The following is an 18335-nucleotide window of genomic DNA, read 5'->3' as shown; positions in this document are numbered from 1 at the left end:
TGTAATTCTAGAGACTTGATTACCTTTTACTATTTTGTTGTCGACATGTGAAGAAGTGCAGTGTAGCATCGCTACAAGTTATACTGTATTTTGTGTTCTAAAAAATGTAAATCTTCCAACAAACTTTTCGAAAAACCGTGTGACGCAATGAAATACTCAAGTGCACGCATGGACATCTAATTTCAAGAAAATATTGGACAGAAAAAACAAGCCATTGTTGTGCCACGCAATGTGTGAAAGAAATATCCAATGTAAGTTCTATGTTCCTTAGATATTTGTTCATGTTCAGTGCTATGGATTCTTTTAGAATATATTGATGAGTCACAATGAAATCTTTTTCTTTCTATTCTTTTCTTTAAGTAACCTCAGCTTTTTTTATGTATGCTATATTACAGGTCAGCTTTTTGTACTGGTATCTCGGTTGTTTTCGGGAGGCTACGAATGTACTCAATCCCAGAATTGATAACCATTACCAAAACCCACTGTCGTGCATCCATTTCCTTTTTTTTATAATGTTCAGTTAGGTCCCTTGGGTGTTTGTATCGAAGAATCAGATTGCGTGAAGGCAATCCGGGTTAAATGTCAGGCTCAAGCGACAGTCACTAAGCTCACACACTATTTAACCTTAATTATCCTAAGGACAAACACACACACTCAGGCCCGAGGGAGGACTCGAACCTCCGCCGGGACCAGCCGCACAGTCCATGACAGCAGCGCCCAAGACCGCTCGGCAAATCTCGCGCGGCCCCTCACCATTACAGCAGGCAATAATTGTTATTGCCCTTCCTTTTTCAGCAGGAGTAATAACACGGACATCTCTGCTTGTTGCCGGCCGGGGTGGCCGAGCGGTTCTAGGCGCTTCAGTCTGGAACCGCGCGACCGCTACGGTCGCAGGTTCGAAACCTGCCTCGGGCATGGATGTGTGTGATGTCCTTAGGTTAGTTAGGTTTAATTAGTTCTAAGTTCTAGGCGACTGATGACCTCAGAAGTTAAGTCGCATAGTGCTCAGAGCCATTTGTGCACCGTGCATCTTATTACATAAGAGGCACAACTAATAACTTAAAACATAAGCAGAACACATAACAGCTAATAACAGAGCATGATAACACATAATGGTAACTAGCAAATAATGCAAGTCATTTAAATTATTGAGGAAAAATGATTAAGGTTTTACTACACACTTTTTTGAGGTACTTTTTATTTAATACACTCGGGATATTTTGAAAAGAGATGTGTATTGGCATAATGATTGGTACGGTTTCGAGTGCTGACCTTCTCAAAACATGATGCTGTTGTGCAAGGCATAAAGGCCAAAACAGCAGGAATGACGCAGTTTTACCCGCAATTCCACACTTACTTAATTTAATAGGGCAGACGTTGTGTCTGGGGGTCTATATCTACGTATTTGTTCGTTTAGCCTGTCTTTGTGCTAAGTTTTACTGCTAAAGGTATAAACTTCGTATCACTACAGTTCCTAGCTGCAACAGCACTTTACGCCATTATAAAAATGCACTTTTCCCTTGTAACAACCGTTGTCTCGGCAGATAACGGTTATGAGTGTTGTCCGTACAGCACAATACTCTCTCCCTTATTATTATTATTTTTACGAGAAGACAGCCACTTAGGGGAGCGCTACAACTTTATTTCTTGCATAATCACAGCGTGCTGGGTATAGTGGGACAGCAACTCATGTTAAGTTGTGATGCAAAAAGAGACAGCCAGAGTTGCAACTAAAATGGGTGTTTATTTACGGTTTCGGCTACTCCTATACCCAAACCAGCCTACATACAAGATTCAAAATTACAATATATCCAAATACATATTTACATTAAATACGAAGGTAATGCATAAATGGATAGCCTATCACAGCCAGTACGTACCAATGTTTGCCAAGGAAAATGTCCGTCCAAAATAACAGTAAATTAAGTGGGTATGGTCCTAACTAACGAATGATACTGATCAAGTTTGAAGCTACTACCGACGAAATAAACATCCTTTTTAGTTGCAACTCTGGCTGTCTCTTTTTGCATCGCAGTTTTTCCTATGTCTGTAGTTTCCTTTGCCTCCAGTACTCCTTAATGCGTTCGCTAGCCTGTGTCCATTGTACTTCTGTCCAAGTTAGTTCACTTCTCTCAGTTCTCTCTTCAGCTGGAAACCCGTCCAAATCTTGTACTTTGCTTCTGAGTGTATTTACAATTTTTACAAAATACGTGTTTGAATACTTTACCCTCCTTCTAAGTAGTCACCAGCTTTGTGTTTAATCCGCTGTCAGTGATGCGGATGTCGTAGGATATCAGTGGGAGCTACAGTTGTATTGACTGTTCGAATGTAATGGTTTATTGCCCGACGAACTTCTGTAAGAGTTCTGAGGCAAATGTCATGAAGTGCTTCCTTCAATTTAGGTATCAAACTGAACTCACTAGGGCTTACCTTCGAGCAGTGCGACGGGTAGTAAGCACTTCCCAGCCTCATCGATCGAACAAATCATTCACACGGCGCACCATATGCGTCCGAGGACTGCCCTGTTAAATGATGGGTGGGTCCTGCACCAAGTGTCGCCGCTGCTTTATCTGTGTCGTTCATTTCTGGAACATAGCCTGCGACCAGCTAAAGGTATCCTGCGACTTCGTATCGCTGGCAGTGGGTTATATACAATACTGACTTTGAAACATGTATCTATTTTGCATAATTTGTAAATAAATAGTTCCCAAATCTTCTGTTTGGTAGCTCGAAAGAGAAAATCACCACTGAGGTAAGCAATGTATCGGCAGATACGATTCTAGGAAGTGGCAACAGCTGTGACAAGCGCGAATTCTAGCTTCGCGAAACAGCTTCCACACTCCCTTTTTTATGGATCATCACTTATCGAAAATACTATTTCAGTCTCTTCAAGGGCTCCGAGAATATTTCAGTTCAGCTTAGGCAACTCATCCTGAATATCTTCTGCCTGAAATGAACATGTAGCAAAAATTTTCTAAACGGAGTTTTTGCAAATTTCTAACTCTTTCGGATTTATAAGCAGTAAAAATATTAACTTTTACGGGTAGTATAGTTTCAAACATAGCTGCGGAGAATTTTCTAAATTTCAGAAAGTGTTTCTGAATTATCTGAATGTCACAAAAGGAAATTAAAATGGATAAGCTGACAGAACCAGAGGTTGTGGAGAGTTTCAGGGAGAGCATTAGGGAACGATTGACAAGAACTGGGGAAAGATATACAGTAGAAGGAGAATGGGTAGCTTTGAGAGATAAATAATGAAGGCAGCAGAGGATCAGGTAGGTAAAAAGACGAACGCTAAAAGAAATCCTTAGGTAATAGAAGAAATATTGAATTTAATTGATGACGGGAGTAAATACAAAACTGCAGTAAATGAAGCACGCAAAAAGGAATACAAGCGTCTCAAAAATGAGATCGACAGGATATGCAAAATGGTTAAGCAGGAATGGCTAGAGGACAAATGTAAGGATGTAGAGGCGTATATCACTAGGGGTAAGATAGATACTGCCTACAGGAAAATTAAAGAGACTTTTGCATGAATATCAAGAACTCAAATGGAAACCCAGTTCTAAGGAAAGAAGGGAAAGCAGAAAGGTGAAAGGAATATATAGAGGGCCTATAGAAGGGTGATGTTCTTGAGGATAATATTATGGAAATGGAAGAGGATGTAGATGAAGAGGAAATGGGAGATATGATACTGCGTGAAGAGTTTGACAGAGTACTGAAAGACCTAAGTCTAAACAAGGCCCCGGGAGTAGACAACATTCCATTAGAACTACTGACAGCCTTGGGAGAACCAGCCCTGACAAAACTCTACCATCTGGTGAGTAAGATGTATACGACAGGCAAAATACCCTCAGACTTCAAGAAGAATATAATAATTCCTATACCAAAGAAAGCAGGTGTTGACAGATGTGAAAATTAGCGAACTACCAGTTTAATAAGCCACGGCTGCAAAATACTAACACGAATTCTTTACAGACGAATGGAAAAACTTGTAGAAGCCGACCTCGGGGAAGATCAGTTTGGATTCCGTAGAAATGTTGGGACATGTGTGGCAATACTTACCCTACGACTTATCTTAGAAAATAGATTAAGGAAAGGCAAACGTACGTTTCTAGCATTTGTAGACTTAGAGGAAGCTTTTGACAATGTTGACTGGAATACTTTCTTTCAAATTCTGAAGGTGGCAGGGGTAAAATACAGGGAGCGAAACGTTATTTGCAGTTTGTACAGAAACCAGATGGCAGTTATTAGAGTCGAGAGGCACGAAAGGGAAGCAGTGGTTGGGAAGGGAGTGAGACAGGGTAGTTGCCTATATCCGATGTTATTCAATCTGTATATTGAGCAAGCAGTAAAGGAAACAAAAGAAAAATTCGGAGTAGGTATTAAAATCCATGGAGAAGAAATAAAAAGTTTGAGGTTCGCCGATGACATTGTAATTCTGTCAGAGACAGCAAAGGACATGGAAGAGCAGCTGAACGGAATGTACAGTGTCTTGAAAGGAGGCTATAAGATGAACGTCAACTAAAGCAAAACGAGGATAATGGAATGTAGTCGAATTAAATCGGGTGATGCTGAGGGAATTAGATTAGGAAATGAGACGCTTAAAGTGGTAAATGAGTTTTGCTATTTGGGGAGCAAAATAACAGATGATGATCGGAGAGGATATTGTAATATTAGTAATTTTCGCCTCACAAACATTAATATACGCTCAATAGTAAACGCCTGAGGGCCTAAAGCTATCGAACAATTGTAAAGTAAAAGAAATGAACCATCGCATAGCAGCGACAGAATCTATTATTCTTTATCTTTGCCGTTCTTGCGCGGTGCCAGCAAATCTCTACGTACATGTATCGATTAATGGTATAAAAAAGAATTCTGTTGTTTCAAGACAAGTGAGGCTTTTGGCGCCTCACCTTTTACTGTTTGTATTCCATGAGAGGCGGGCGCGGACTTGCTGCGTTCCACAACTGTATTTTATTTTTGATGTGAAAATACTGAGTGAATATGCTAATTGTTATTTTTTCCAATCAGAAAAGATGTAGTTTCTTCTAACTGATATCGAACAGACAGCATCAAGAGGACATTTTGACTGTTATGTATAAAGTATTTAACCACAATGGTCATCTATTGTAATTTAATATGAAAAGGTACGTAGCATTAAAAAAAACCTGTGTTAAAGATAAGTGTGCTTATTTTCGTAAATTAACCTTGATGAGTCCATCTCCTTATTTACTTAACTGTTAATTATTTTGTGTTACTTCATCATCAGAAATTACGATCACGCTGATGGGCCGAACGCAGCATGAGGCAGAAGGAACATTATCGTTTTCCTATTATTTCTGAACCAACTTTTTTTAATTGTGTAGTGTTGCATTTCTTTTAAAGTCTATAAATCTTCTGGTCCCTTAGTGTTGATCCGGGTATGACTACATCGCGACTATAAAAATGCACAGAAATGATAATGTTTCTTCCGAGCGATCTCAAATATATATATATCAATATGCTGCTCTTATTCAGGTATTTAATGGTCAACGTATGTTATTATAATAGTGTAATAAATCCCTGATTCTGTTGCCAAGTGGCCCACCAAGATATTCACTTTTTCGACATTAAAAAAAAAGTAACAGTTCTTTTTATTTTCGTCCCCCAAGAGCAACGCTACACTTGGCGCCCGAACAGGGACTTGATCAAAAATCATTTCATGTATGTGTTTATTAATTTTTCAGTGCTTGTTCTAATAACTGTTTCATTTTTTCATGTGGATGCAATTCAACCGAGAAAGAGAAGTGGGAAAACCTATTAATTAATTCAGAAGAACGATTGATGAAATTACCAAAAAACGCGAGTATCCAGCTGTATCATTATCAAGACAGCGATAGTAAGTCAAATTTTTATACGCAGTAGCCAAGGTTTCGTAGTGACGTAGCATCTTTCGAGTTGATCAGAACGTAAACCTGTCTTTCCTTGCCTTGAAACAGCTTTATTTCAATTTGTCCATAGTCCATTCTTATGTAGTTAAATTCAGTGAAAGTGTACCATTGTTGTCAGTGCATAAAAAAATTACGATATGGCGGATAACTACGCTCAAAACTGGTAAAACGTGTGATATTTCATTTGTTTGTAATTAGTAGGAACCATCTTGTCTTCTTGGCGTAAATGAACGTCAGTTGTTACCCAGAGTTAAAATTTTATCTTAGGTCCCAGTAAGCCATAGCACTACGTCACAGACAAACGACTGACGGCAGTGACAAACAATATCTGCAGCATTTTGACGTTTGACAAATAATTCATGAACATGGCTGACGGTAAACAGCGGACACAAACAAAACCAGACGACAGCGGTGATGCGAATGGACCTCACTATCCATTACGATCACGCGCGATAGGTACACGAGCGGAGGCAGAAGCAGCCTCGACCGAAGTTTTAGAAGCCGGTCCTAGTGTGAAAACTATTCCCGCTTTTGAAAAAAATGACTTGGCTGCAATGATCGAAGCAATAATGGAACGCAAGTTCGAAAGCCAAAAACAGGAAAGATTAGATGAAAAGGCCCGCGAAGAAAAAGAGAAGGCCGAAAGACGGCATAATAAAAATCAGGTCCTTACAAATCTGTGCAACTCAGTAAAAGAAGACATAAATTCAATAAAAACAGAAATAAATTCGGTAAAAACAGACATAAATTCAGTAAAAACAGACATAAATTCAGTAAAAACAGATCTGCAAACGGAGATAAATGACCTAAATACACGGTTAAATTCCGTAAAGGCCGAACTAAAGGCAGACATAACAGCTGATTTCAATACCCTGTTTGGTAATGTCCAAAGCCAAATCAGTAGCCAGATCACGATCATGAGGCTAGAAATTGACACACAAGTAGAGTCAAAAATAGAGGATATTTCAAAACGGTTAGACGAAAAAATCGAAGCAGCCAAGGGAGAGATAAATTCAAAAGTGATAGAATATCAAAAACAAGCTGCGACCTTAAAAGAAGATTATACTGCAATCTCTGATGAGGTCAAAGAAGTTACAACCGCAGTAGACACGATCGAGAATGTTGTTGATGATCTTTCCAAACAGATTGAGACTCTAAATGTAGAGGATCAAATAAAGAATACTGTTAAGGCACATGCTGAAGCATCGTCCGACCACTACCAAGAGTGGATTAAAAACAAAAACGGATTCATAGAAAACGAGGTCAAGAACGAACTCAGGGAAACGGTCAAAAACGTGGCCTTTGAAATATTGGCAGCCCCTGGAAAAACAGGAGACACTGTGATGTCAGAATTAGGCCAGATAAGACGAACGTTAGCCCAAGATTTACCTGAATGGCGTCAACAGATAGTTGATGAAGTTCGTACACTAAAATGTCAAGTTGAAAATTCCCCACCTCCCGTGTCAGGAAACTGGAATAATTCACCACGAAGTAATGAACAACAGCAGGTACATTACCGTTCACCATTTGATAACGCTCAAACTCATAGTTCTATAGAAGCATAAGTTAACCAGACTACCAGCCCACCCACTTTTGTCAGTTCGATGCAGGAGGAAAGCGTGATCAAGCATCGTATTTTTCCGACCTTTCACCCACAGAAAAGAGAAATTCATCCTATAGTGTTCCTCCGAAATTTTTCACGAATTTTCCCGAATAGCTGGAGTGACCGCCAGCGAATTCAATTCGTTAGTGGATTTATCGTAGGCGATGCTGCTTTATGGGGAACCGAAATGGTCGACTCTTGTAAAAGTTACAAAGAGTTTGAACAGATGTTTTTAGCTAAATTCTGGAGTTCTGGTGTGCAGCAGCGCCTGAGAAAAGAGGTTTACAACGCCGAAGTGTTTAACAGTAAGCGCGGTAATTTGAGAAGATATTTTGAAAAGTATTTAGCAAAAATCAAGTTCTGGGATTCGCCGATCACCGCCAAAGACGTTATTATGATTCTAAAAACTAAGCTACCGATTGCGATCAGAGAAAAGTTAGTAAACGTGTCTGAGGACGATACGGACACTTTCCTATCAGTGTTAGACTCGTTAGATCTGATTTACGAGGACGCTAGAGTTGATGTTGGCGACGCCCACTTCAGTGCAGGCGGCCAGCACAATACAGAATACGAAGGCAACAATGGTGGCCGAGCGAAAGCGCGTCACAGCGACAACCAGTACCAACCCCACAACGGTTTCAAAAATAAACACACTACGTACTCCAACAGCAAATACAAAAATAAGTACAATAACGGCCAGAGATACAATCCAATATATAATTCGTCACCACCTCAGTACGAAAATGCACATTATAACACACAGCCCCAGCAATATGGAAACACGCAACCGATCAACGGGAATTATCAAAACGATCAGTCTTACGATTCAAATCGACAGTAGAAAAGAAATAAATGGCATAATCAAGGTGGAGACCAATGTACACCTTTCACTAACGGTTACAATCAACACAAGCCACAGCAAAATACCTTTCAGCCACAAAATATACACTTCACGCAACAAGCGAACGAACCTTCGGGAACTCTGAAGCCTAAACGCCCGCATAATAAGCAAATTTATTATGCACAAGCGAATACGCCAGGACAACAAGATCCGTTTCCAACCGAGTTCGTACCACAAAACCAACACCAGTTCCAGACGGAAGAAACATTAAGAAATATAAATCAGCAGGAAAGTAAGCGTCGAGCAGAAAATTAAAAGCAGCACCTTTGAGCCTCCTAGAGGATGCTGCAAGTTTGAATGGGGGCACCCTGTCCCTTAGTCCACACGAAATTAAAGCAATTAGGTATGACAAAGAGACAAACTTACGGGATGATCTAGTAGCAGACACTGAGACGAAAGACAATGATGACGTATGGGACGAACAAGTTCAAGCTTCCATAAGGGTATCAATTGCCAACATACCAGTAACAGCCATTGTAGATACAGGAGCTAATATAAATGTCTTATCTTTATGTTTATTTAAGCAAATATCCTCTGTATACAAAGTTTTATCACTTCCAATTCAAGGTTGCACCATATCGGGAGCAATTGGTCCACTAACACAACGTGTAAATCTTCAGACTCAGCTTCAAATCCAGATAGAGTCTATTTCAGTAACGTGCATTTTTCTTATTGTTAAAAACCTATCAGTGCCATGTATCCTGAGTATGGAATTCTTGAGGCAGACAAAAGCTAAAATTGACATCGAGTGTGGAATCTGTACTCTAGTAGCGAGCCAGCAACAAGTAACTGTAAATTTGTTAAGAAGTAAGGTGAAGACAAACTTTGGGGTGCTTCAAATAGCAGTACGGCCATGGACTAAAAGACAACAGTACAGTCAGACAGAAGACATGACAGATCTTGAAAGTGTTAATGACGATGAGTATAAAGACCTAATTCCCGGTCAGAATGAATTATACGGTAAAGCTAGTGAGTCCATTGAATTATCCAAACAACAGAAGAATGAGCTTTACAATTTGTTAACAGATTACGTTCAAGTATTTTCTAAGAAACCTGGACTAATAAAAGGCTTTGAATATCGAATGGATGTCCTGCCCCATTCAACCTACTGTAGAACAAGCTATTCCATTCCATATGCGAGACGCGAAGCTGTCAAGTGCGAGATCAAGAAAATGTTACGCTGGAGTGTGATAGAAGTATCTCATTCACCTTATTCGAGTCCTTTATTGTTTGTGCTAAAATCAGATGGTAGCGTAAGGCTAGTCCTAGATACAAGATTAATCAATAAAATTATAGTACCCATAAGAACGAGACCAGAGGCTCTTGAAGAGCATCTGCAGAAGTTTCATGGAGTTAAGTATTTGAGTACCCTTGATTTGAAAAGCAGTTACTGGCAAGTAAAACTTGCGCAGGAGTCAAGGAAGTACACTGCGTTTATATTTGCAGGTAGATCTTACCATTTCAAAGTTGTACCGTTTGGACTAAATGTGAGTTCCGGAATTTTTATTTCTGCCCTTGACTATGTACTAGGTCCTGAACTTTTAGATGAGGTAACAGTCTATGTGGATGACGTTCTTGTAGCATCGAAAAATTGGGAAGATCATGTGGCCCTTCTGCAAAAGATATTTCAACGATTCAGAGAGCATGGTGTTACAGCAAATCTTAAGAAATCCAAGTTTGGAAAAAGTGAAATTAAATTTTTAGGACACATTATCACCCCTGAAGGAATTAAACCCGACCCGGAAAAATTGTCTGCTATAAAAAACTTTCCAACCCCTGTTACAAAAAGGCAACTGAGAGGATTTATCGGTCTTACGTCATTTTTCAGACGTTTTGTTCCCAATCAGGTATTGAACAATCCCGCTCTTCACAACCTTTTAAAAAAGAATTCACATTGGAATTGGACGCCGGAATGCCAAGACGGATTTAAGAAAATTAAAGACAGTCTGGTTAACAGTAACATTCTCCATCATCCTCAGATGGATAAGGAATTTTGTATTACTGCAGACGCTTCCTTTGTGGGTATTTTCGCTTGTCTTTTCCAGATTCAATTAGTAAATGGACACGAGCAAATCCAAGTGATTAGCTTTGCGAGTCGAGTGTTATCAGAGTGTGAGAAGTCTTATTCGATTACGGAGTTGGAGGCACTTGCCGTAATATGGGCTTTTAGGCGATTTAACTATTATATCTATGGAAGAAAAATTAAAGTCTATTCAGACCATCAAGCCTTATCATTCCTCCTTACATGCAAGTTGCAACACCCTCGTCTTACTCGATGGTGCTTATTCCTGCAGGAATATGACTTTGACATTGTATATATAAAAGGTAAAGATAATGTTATAGCAGACGCACTTTCTCGCTCACCTGAGGGCTTACTAGAAACCAGCGAACTGGTGGAACAAATGTCTAATTATAAAGTTTTGTTAATGACAGATCCAATTCACAGAAAGTATTTTCTTCAGTTATGTAGGCAGATTCAGATTCTTCAAAATACAGATCCAAAATGGAAAAAGGTTAGACAAATTCTTCAAGAAAATCCAGCCCACAAGTTGTCCAAGTTTTATAAAGTTCATAACCAAGTGCGATTTCATAAGACGTCTGAGTCATCTGAGAGGTGGTGTGTTTGCATCCCTCGAAATTTCATTGAACATCTTCTGTGGTACACTCATATTTCATGGGGTCACTACGGACCAGAAAAATGTAAAAGGAAAATCTCGACTTACTGTTATGTTCCGAATCTACACCAGAGAATTCATAAATTATTGAGAAACTGTGTCATCTGTCAAAAGGCAAAATCCTTAAACATTTCCACTTCAATTCCACTAAATCCAATAGTTGCTGAAAGGCCAAACCAGCTTCTTAGTATCGATTTAGCAGGTCCACTACCCACCGGTAGGGGAGGCGCTAAATACTTAGTAGCAACCCTGGACAATTTTTCTAAGCACATAAGACTGTACGCAGTAAAATCTTCTTGTGCAAATCCAATAATTCGTCGCATTGAAAATGATTATTTCCCACGATTCGGGGTTCCAGAATCAATCTTGTCTGATAATGCTTCAAATTTCACATCACGCCCGTGGCGTGCATTTCTTGCTCGCCATGGAATCAAACAAATTTTGATATCCCTATTTCGACCGCAATCGAATCCGACAGAAAGAATCTTCAAAGAATTTAACAGATTTATAAGGACGTACATTCCGAATAAGCAATCTAAGTGGGTAGACTTCGTAACACCATTCGAACAGATTGTAAACCACCTTCCTCATCTGTCGACCGGATTCACGCCACATGAGTTAATGTCAAGATCAAAAGAGAGGAATGAATGGATAGACCCCCTTCCAAAGTTACAAGACAACGAATTGGACCTAGACGCAAAAATCAGGCAAGCTCATATCATTGACAACGTATGCTAACCTCCGAAAAAAGGCATTTGATAAGAAGGTAAACAGAGTTATAGATTTCAAAGAAGGAGAAAAAGTATTAGTCAGGTCTCACTTTAAACCATCCCTGTTGTTAAAGAAGAATCGTAAGTGGCAACACATTTATGAAGGTCCCTTTGTGATAATGAGGAAACCACACATTGGTAGCTATTTGTTATCTGACCCTGCCACGAATAAAATCAAAGGATTGTTCCACCATCAAGATTTAAGAAAATTTTATAACGCCAGGAATTAAGTTACTTTAAGCTGTAAGAAAATTCTAAGGTATTGGAGATCAGGATTAACCAATGAGTAACAAGAACGGAACTGAACTGACTACGGACGTTAACCGGTGCTGAAAGGAAACCTTATGTATTAAAACAACGCGTCTGGAAAATAAAATACAGAATAAGTTGTAGACAAGTATTTACACGAATAATCTTTATGCAAACAGGAGGACATGTCCTAGAGGCGATTTTCAATTTTAGTTATAAGTTAGTATGTAAGGAAAATGATGTACTCGAGAGGTATTAATTAGCCCCGAGGTACTAAAATGAGGAAAGAGGAAGGGGCGAATAATGCACTTCTCTCGCTAAATAGTAATTTGAGAATGAGCAGGAAGGAGCGAATAATGCACTTCTCTCACTAAATAGTAATATGAAAATGATGATTATATGTGCTTAGTATTAGTAAGTGAAATTTAATCGAGGACAAATTAATGACCTGTTTTAAAAGGAAATACTTAAACGTCCAGACAAAAGAGGAAAGTTGTGAGAAAGATTCGATTCCATGAGGTTATTCCCTATTTTCAAAGGTGACGTAAATAAGGCACCACCTGTTAGCGTAAAACAGTCGGTAGATTTAACTTGTAAATTCCAGCACAGTGCTGTGCCAGCGATAAAATAACATCTCTTTGAAGTGAACAGATACCTAGGATTAAGCATGAACAGATTGATAACGCAGTGCAATTGTTCTAAAAAGGCCTGACGCGTGATGGAATAAAAAGGAAGTTTATTATATAACGCAAGGTAAGATGAGTCCAGACTATAAACAAGCTGAGTAAAAGAACATATGAGTAACATGGTTTATTGTGCCAACTTCACGGCACTATTGAGCATTAGCGATACTGCAAATTCACAAGCTAGCAGCACATAGAATAAGGATCTCGCCCAAGCTTCACAGGTAGCGACAGCAGCAAACAACAACACTCTAGTGAGAGGCTTATATATACAAATGATAATTAATACCCAAATGCGTAATGCATAAACTTGACTTAGTCTAAGAAATGAGCAAAGAGTAGTAAGCAAGCTGCAGCAAGATACATATTAGATATACATGCTTGAAGTGATAGATTTTATTTTAAGTGTGCACTGCAATATTTATTGTTTTCTCTGTGATTATGTGATTATTGAATCCCTTTCCTAAGTGCAAATCCTTTAAGATCCTTGATCCTATCCACTCCTCAGGACCAACTTGTAAAGATGCACGTGTGCTTAGGAAGTGAGGCACTACATATAAAAATGAGTAGGTTCGCGACGCGCATATTGCTTTTGTAATGCGCAAGGTAAATTAAATTTTCGAACTGGTTGAGGAGTAATTTAAATTCTGTCGACGATCAGCGAGTAGACCCGCTTTTCCCACCTTTCTTTTTTCGACTGTTTGTATTTCTACACGAAACTCAGAGGCGGAATTGCTATTTTCAAATCTGTCCTCGAACTTTCTTTAAAGACAAGCACATACGAGAAAAACTTTTGACACTAAATAAGACGAGCACTACAAAAAAAAAAAAAAAAGTATTGGTCCTACAAAATGAATAAGCAAGCGTGATAAAGATTACTATGAATGAAATTAATTTGTAAAGGAGATTGGAACGGATTTGGTCAAAGAAAAAGGACTTATAATAGCCTACCTGTGACCGTAGGCATAAATAAAAAAAAAAGACTAATTAAGAAACAATTGTTTTGATTCAAAGTGGTCAATTAGATTATTTATCGATTTAAATGAACTCTTGTAAATATTAGTATGTAAATCAACTTGTAAACACCGTGTGATGTTATGACGCGAGAATTTCTTTTAATACACCGTTCACGCAGACGCTCACCACAGTGCAAGTGAAGTTTTAAAGTTCGACGGTTTTCAGTGGCAGTATTCTACTGCACCATATGTGTGAAAAATTCGTTGATGTGTGCAGTGTGTAATAATCAGTGTCATTCCACACATGCAGTTGCAGCGGTAGCTACCACTTACCTGTGAATCCGTAACTGGATAGTGGACAGGAAGTGATGTGAGGCAGTTTCGGTGGCAGAAGCTCCCTCCAGCAATCTAAAAAGCACAAAGCCACGATCCGCCGAACAAAAGCGACGCACGGCACCTCAAGCGCGAAATCAACGCTCTGCAAGAAAGCTCCGGTCACGTGCGCGCGCACAGACTGAATTTCAAGATTGCTCGCAACAGTGGAGGCGGACAGCCACCACGTGACGAAATAATGTAAGCGTTCAACACAGTTGCTGTGCGCTACATTCTGTAGCAAAAACATTTTGTATGTATCATAAACCTTCCGAGAGACTCTAAGATAGAGAAGTTAACGTAATTATTATAATGACTGATTGTACACAGAGACAAGTCACAAGGTCACCTCTGAACACTGTTGAAATGTAAACTTTGACGAGAGGTCACGATACGAATGAAAATAAGCACACGAAAATACGTCAAAGGATCCGATCCTTCCTATATCCCATCCCACATGTATATAAAATTAGTTTTGTAAGCTATTCTAATATAAGATATTTTATCTGTTTCATATGTGAAATAATTCGGAGAGCCACACTCGAGTCCTGAAAGTGAAAGATATGGACTTCCGTGTCGAAGCCATCACCAGTGGCCGCTCTACAATCCAAGTCTATCATAAATAGTGTATGTGCGACGAAAATAAATGTATAATTAAGTGCGACGACGGACAAGGCAATCAATCGACAAGACGATGACAATATAATGAATACTGTCAAAACAGAAAGTTGTGTACCAGTTGTGATAGTCAAATTACTTTTGCAACGATGAAAAATGAAGTGTGACTCTATTTCCTTATAAACTTTGTAAATATGTGTACTTATAGCCTTAATTTTAAGAACCATCAAGATAGACTGAATCCACACAAACACTGATAGAAACACAGAACAAATTCACAATGATCCACCGTCAGTAATTACAAATTGAAACGTTAATTCTTTTATTATGGAATTAATATGAAATGAAACTTTTAATAACCTGTGTGTTACACCCGAAAATCACAAATATTCCAATGGGCATGAGGATGAAAGTAATACCTTCGGTATTCCTTCCCTCCTCATGGGAGGCAGTGTAATATTAGTAATTTTCGTCTCACAAACATTAATATACGCTCAATAGTAAACGCCTGCGGGCCTAAAGTTATCGAACAATTGTAAAGTAAAAGAAATGAACCATCCCATAGCAGCGACAGAATCTATTATTCTTTATCTTTGCCGTTCTTGCGCGGTGCCAGTAAATCTCTATGTACATGTATCGATTAATGGTATACAAAAGAATTCTGTTGTTTCAAGATAAATGAGGCTTTTGGCGCCTCACCTTTTACTGTTTGTATTCCATGAGAGGCGGACGCAGACTTGCTGCGTTCCACAACTGTATTTTATATTTGATGTGAAAATACTGAGTGAATATGCTAATTGTTGTTTTTTCCAATCAGAAAAGATGTAGTTTCTTCTAACTGATATCGAACAGACAGCATCAAGAGGACATTTTGACTGTTATGTATAAAGTATTTAACCACAATGGTCATCTATTGTAATTTAATATGAAAAGGTACGTAGCATTAAAAAAAACCTGTGTTAAACATAAGTGTGCTTATTTTCGTAAATTAGCCTTGATGAGTCCATCTCCTTATTTGCTTAACTGTTAATTATTTTGTGTTACTTCATCATCAGAAATTACGATCACGCTGATGGGCCGAACGCAGCATGAGGCAGAAGGAACATTATCGTTTTCCTATTATTTCTGAACCAACTTTTTTTAATTGTGTAGTGTTGCATTTCTTTTAAAGTCTATAAATCTTCTGGTCCCTTAGTGTTGATCCGGGTATGACTACATCGCGACTATAAAAATGCACAGAAATGATAATGTTTCTTCCGAGCGATCTCAAATATATATATATATCAATATGCTGCTCTTATTCAGGTATTTAATGGTCAACGTATGTTATTATAATAGTGTAATAAATCCCTGATTCTGTTGCCAAGTGGCCCACCAAGATATTCACTTTTTCGACATTAAAAAAAAAGTAACAGTTCTTTTTATTTTCGTCCCCCAAGAGCAACGCTACAATATGAAATGTTGTCTGGCAATGGCAAGGAGAGCGTTTCTGAAGAAGAGTAATTTGCTAACGTCAAGTATAGATTTCAGTGTCAGGAAGTCGTCTCTGAAAGTATTTGTATGGAGTGTAGCCATTTATGGAAGTGAAACGTGGACGATAAATAGTTTAGACAAGAAGAGAATAGAAGCCTTCAAAATGTGGTGCTACTGAAGAATGCTGAAGATTAGATGGGCAGATCACATAACTAATGAGGAGGTATTGAACAGAATTGGGAAGAAGAGATATTTGTTGCACAGCTTGACTAGAAGAAGGGATCGCTTGGTAGGAAATATTCTGAGGCATCAAGGGATCACCAATTTAGTATTGGAGGGCAGCGTGGAGGGGAAAAATCGTAGAGGGAGACCAAGAGATGAATACACTGAACAGAATCAGAAGGATATAGGTGCAGAAGGTATTGGGAGATGAAGAAGCTTGCACTGGATAGAGTAGCATGGAGAGCTGCATCAAACCAGTCTTTGGACTGAAGATCACTACAACACAAGACAAGTTATGAATTACAGAAAGTCACTCAGGTCGGCCGAGCGGTTCTAGGCGCTTCAGTCCGGAACCGCGCTGCTGCTACGGTCGCAGGTTCAAATCCTGCCTCAGGCATGGATGTGTGTGATATCGTTGGGTTACTAAGGTTTAAGTAGTTCTAAGTCTAGGGGACTGATGACCTCAGATGTTAAGTCCCATAGTGCTTACAGCCATTTGAACCACTCAGGACTTTATCCACTTTTAAAGTAATTAAGCTTCATCCTTGACCAAATAAATGTTATGAACGACATTAATATTTATGGAGGTACGTTCCATCTTTGCATCTAAATGAAAAACAGTTTGTTTGTTAACGTAAGTGTTTCGCTTCTCTTATTTGTGAAGTACCATCAGTGAATTGTAATACATATTTGTTACACACACCCACCCACCCACGCACACACATACACACACACACACACACTTATATATATATATATATATATATATATATATATATATATATATACACTCCTGGAAATTGAAATAAGAACACCGTGAATTCATTGTCCCAGGAAGGGGAAACTTTACTGACACATTCCTGGGGTCAGATACATCACATGATCACACTGACAGAACCACAGGCACATAGACACAGGCAACAGAGCACGCACAATGTCGGCACTAGTACAGTGTATATCCACCTTACGCAGCAATGCAGGCTGCTATTCTCCCATGGAGACGATCGTAGAGATGCTGGATGTAGTCCTGTGGAACGGCTTGCCACGCCATTTCCACCTGGCGCCTCAGTTAGACCAGCGTTCGTGCTGGACGTGCAGACCGCGTGAGACGACGCTTCATCCAGTCCCAAACATGCTCAATGGGGGACAGATCCGGAGATCTTGCTGGCCAGGGTAGTTGACTTACACCTTCTAGAGCACGTTGGGTGGCACGGGATACATGCGGACGTGCATTGTCCTGTTGGAACAGCAGGTTCCCTTGCCGGTCTAGGAATGGTAGAACGATGGGTTCGATGACGGTTTGGATGTACCGTGCACTATTCAGTGTCCCCTCGACGATTACCAGTGGTGTACGGCCAGTGTAGGAGATCGCTCCCCACACCATGATGCCGGGTGTTGGCCCTGTGTGCCTCGGTCGTATGCAGTCCTGATTGTGGCGCTCACCTGCACGGCGCCAAACACGCATACGACCATCATTGGCACCAAGGCAGAAGCGACTCTCATCGCTGAAGACGACACGTCTCCATTCGTCCCTCCATTCACGCCTGTCGCGACACCACTGGAGGCGGGCGGCACGATGTTGGGGCGTGAGCGGAAGACGGCCTAACGGTGTGCGGGACCGTAGCCCAGCTTCATGGAGACGGTTGCGAATGGTCCTCGCCGATACCCCAGGAGCAACAGTGTCCCTAATTTGCTGGGAAGTGGCGGTGCGGTCCCCTACGGCACTGCGTAGGACCCTACGGTCTTGGCGTGCATCCGTGCGTCGCTGCGGTCCGGTCCCAGGTCGACGGGCACGTGCACCTTCCGCCGACCACTGGCGACAACATCGATGTACTGTGGAGACCTCACGCCCCACGTGTTGAGCAATTCGGCGGTACGTC

This window comes from Schistocerca piceifrons, chromosome 7 (genome assembly GCF_021461385.2).
Source record: "Schistocerca piceifrons isolate TAMUIC-IGC-003096 chromosome 7, iqSchPice1.1, whole genome shotgun sequence".
Taxonomy (NCBI): domain Eukaryota; kingdom Metazoa; phylum Arthropoda; class Insecta; order Orthoptera; family Acrididae; genus Schistocerca; species Schistocerca piceifrons.
This window is presented reverse-complemented; position numbering follows the sequence as displayed.